The sequence below is a fragment of the Elaeis guineensis genome, chromosome 6 (assembly GCF_000442705.2).
Source record: "Elaeis guineensis isolate ETL-2024a chromosome 6, EG11, whole genome shotgun sequence".
Classification (NCBI taxonomy): Eukaryota; Viridiplantae; Streptophyta; class Magnoliopsida; order Arecales; family Arecaceae; genus Elaeis; species Elaeis guineensis.
This window is the reverse complement of record NC_025998.2, coordinates 103,238,605-103,241,928: the sequence shown is the minus strand read 5'-3', so window position 1 is coordinate 103,241,928 and position 3,324 is coordinate 103,238,605. Positions and strand designations below refer to the sequence as shown.

Here is a 3,324-nt window from a genome sequence, read left to right as displayed (position 1 = left end):
AAGGTCGCGGGTGCATTACATAGTCCGAAAGGCATTCTATGAAAAGCAAAGGTTCCATAGGGGCATGTGAAGGTGGTCTTTTCCTGATCTCTTGGATAGATTGCTACCTGATTGTATCTTGAGTATCCATCTAAAAAGCAAAAATACTGTTGGCCAACTAGTGTCTCTAAGATTTGATCAATAAAGGGTAAAGGAAAATAATCTTTACAGGTGGCTGCATTGAGTTTTCTATAATCTATGCAGACACGCCACCCAGTATTAAATCGTGTTGGAAATAGATTCCCATGGTCAGTATGGACAACTGTGAGTCCAGATTTCTTTGGAACAACTTGAGTAGGACTCACCCAGTGACTGTTTGAAATAGGATAAATGATACCAGCATCTAACCATTTAATTATCTCCTTCTTGACTACCTCTTGCATATTTAGATTGAGCCGTCTTTGCATTTCTCGGATGGGTTTGGCATTATCCTCTGTGTAAATATGGTGCATGCATATTGACGGACTAATACCTTTTAAATCAGCAACGGTCCAACCTATGGCCTCCCTATGTGTTTTCAATACATTCAGCAATTGGTCTTCCTGCTCGAGGGTTAGATCAGAAGCAATGATTACTGACAGGATTTTTTCAAGTCCTAGAAATACATACTTAAGTGATTCAGGCAAAGGTTTCAGTTCAAGTTATAGTGGGGCCTGAATTGAAGGACATAGTGGTTCAATTTCTAGCTTAGGTAAGGGTTCAATTTTCATTGACCAAGGTAGTGAATGTGCTGGGTGAGGTGAATCGAACAAGGCATTCATCTCCTAATTTTGCATTTCTTCAATGGGTTCATCCAAAAAATCTTCTTTCTTCAAATCTAAGGAGGAATCAGTTTCAACTATCTCATCTATCAGATCAATTATTGAATAGCTTTCCTCCTTTTGAGCATACTTTGAGGTATTAAAAATATTAATTCTCACCTTTTGATCCCCAAAAGAAATATTCATAGCTCCTGTTTTATAATTGATATTGGCATTGGCAGTGGCTAGGAATGGACATCCTAAAATTATGAGATTTTGATTCAGCTCTTAGGATGGTTCCATATCAAGTATGAGGAAGTCTACTAAAAAATAACATGTGTTGACTTTGACTATAACATCTTCAATCAGACCCCGTGGCATCTTCACAGACCTATCGGCTAGTTGCAAAATAACCGACGTGGGTTTCAGTTCTCCTATCCCAATTTTTTATAAATTGAGGTTGGAAGTAGGTTAACATTAGCTCCTAAATCTAATAGGGCTTGATCAAAGGTGATGCCTCCTATAACACATGAAATCAAAGGATCACCAGAATCTTTCATTTTCTGAGGTAATGGATTTAACAGGATTGCACTAACATCCTCAGATAGCACAATTCTCTCTATTTTTCGTGGCTCACACTTTTGGGTGCAAAATTATTTAAAAAATTTAGCGTAAGCTAGGACATGTTGAATTGCATCAAGGAGGGATAGATTAATGTGAACTTGCTTAAATAATTTCATTAATTCCTTATTGCGTGCTCCTTATTTTTTACAAGAAGAACCAACTTCTAGGACTGAAGGAAATGAAACTTTTGGTTTATATGTCTCGGGTAACTCATTCGCTCTTTTTTTTTCTTTATCTTTTTCACTCAGATCAGTCATAATTTCAGACTCGGGTTCTTCTATTGGGTTAGTCTCAGTACTAACCTCTTCTTTCAAATTCTCATTTTGGCTAGCATCAGTACTAGCCTCTCTCACCTGGTCTGGATATGGATCCTTAAGAATCCTACCACTTCTAAGCTCAAAAATTGCTTTGGCATTCTCAAATTGGGGATTCTTAAGTGGGACATTAGATTGATAACTTGGTCCAGGTGGTTGAGGGGTAGATGAGTTGTTTTTGGGATTTGGTACTGGTTGGCTTGGCATTTGACCTGGTTCTCTCCTCATGGTAGACTCAGCTAACTATCCTATTTGTGCTTCTAACCTAGTGATAGATTACTGTTAGGTCATAATCAATTATTGAAGTTGATTAAATCTATCATCGGCTAGATTAGTCTGTTGAGGAGATGGGTATGGTGGCTGATTATGATATGGTGGCTGGGTAGGTTGATTAGGCTGACCTCTATTGTAGGCATAATTTTGATATGGAGGTCTACTCTGAAAATTTTGCAGAGGAGGAATTTGGGTCTGAGCCTAAGTTTGTTGGGGTCTCCAAGAAAAATTAGGATGGTTCCTCCAGCCTAAATTATATGTGTTAGAGAATGGATCATTGACAGGCTTGGAGTAACCTTGGGTAGCTTGAACTTATTCTTGAATAAAAAGTGAAAACTGTGCAGCCGTAGGACATTCACTCACATGATGGACTGGGCTAGCATAGATAGAACAAATCTCCTGATAATTAGAAGGTTGTGTGTATTGTGCCGAAGATTGTTGACCTAGGGTTAGGAACTGATCTATTTTCTGAGCAAGAAGGTCGACTTTATCTAATTTTTGGGCTATTAGGTTCAAATCGGCCTTAGGACTAGAGTTTGTTTGCTTGATCTCAAAAATTTCTGTCTGCTTTTGATGAGAGATTGATCTTTCATAGGAAGATAATAAAGCATGATTGATCGAATTTTCACTCAAAGTTTCAAACAAAGTATAGGCTTCATCCTCACTCTTACTCATGAATGCACCTCCACAAGATGCATCTACCATCTGTCTGTATTGGTCATCTCAACCCTCATAAAAAGCTTGAACTATTTGCCACTTAGATAGATCATGATGTGGGCATTTTCTAAAAAGTTCCTTAAGTCTCTCCCATGATTCGTGAATTTGTTCCTCTGAAAGTTGAGCAAATCCAGTGATGGCTCGCCTCATGGTGTTGGTTCGACCTATGGGATAAAATTTCTTAAGAAACTCATGCTGCATTTCAGCCCATGTTTGGATTAGTTTCTCTATTGTGCCAAGCCAGTACTTGGCTTTGTCCTTAAGCGAGAAGGGGAATAGGGTCAGTCTAAGTGCATCATCAGTAAAATTTTGAATTTTCATCGTAGAACAGATTTTTAAGAACTCATCTAGATGCTTGTAAAGATCTTTATTGGTGTTCCCATAGAAAGATGGGAGCATCTGGATTGTAGTCGACTTGATCTCATAATGGCTTGCAGGGATATCAGTAGGTGGATACAAGTTGATGGGTTATAGGTAGAAGAAATAAAATATTCCTTCATCTGCCTAGGTGGTTCTCTAGGGTCTCCAGCTATTTAATTTTTGGGTTTAGCATGAATCAGCCGTTCAATTTCAGGATTAGGTTTAATTAGGTTAGGATAAAGAGATCTTCTACTGTG

General features: G+C 38.3%; 1 non-coding gene across 1 annotated transcript; it reads left to right on the top strand.

Moving 5' to 3' along the window:
• Positions 1–2,753: 2,753 nt before the first annotated feature.
• On the top strand, positions 2,754–2,860 carry LOC140858987 (small nucleolar RNA R71). The gene has a single exon (XR_012142388.1). It is a non-coding gene; the product is annotated as a small nucleolar RNA R71 (small nucleolar RNA).
• The last annotated feature ends 464 nt before the right edge of the window (positions 2,861–3,324 follow it).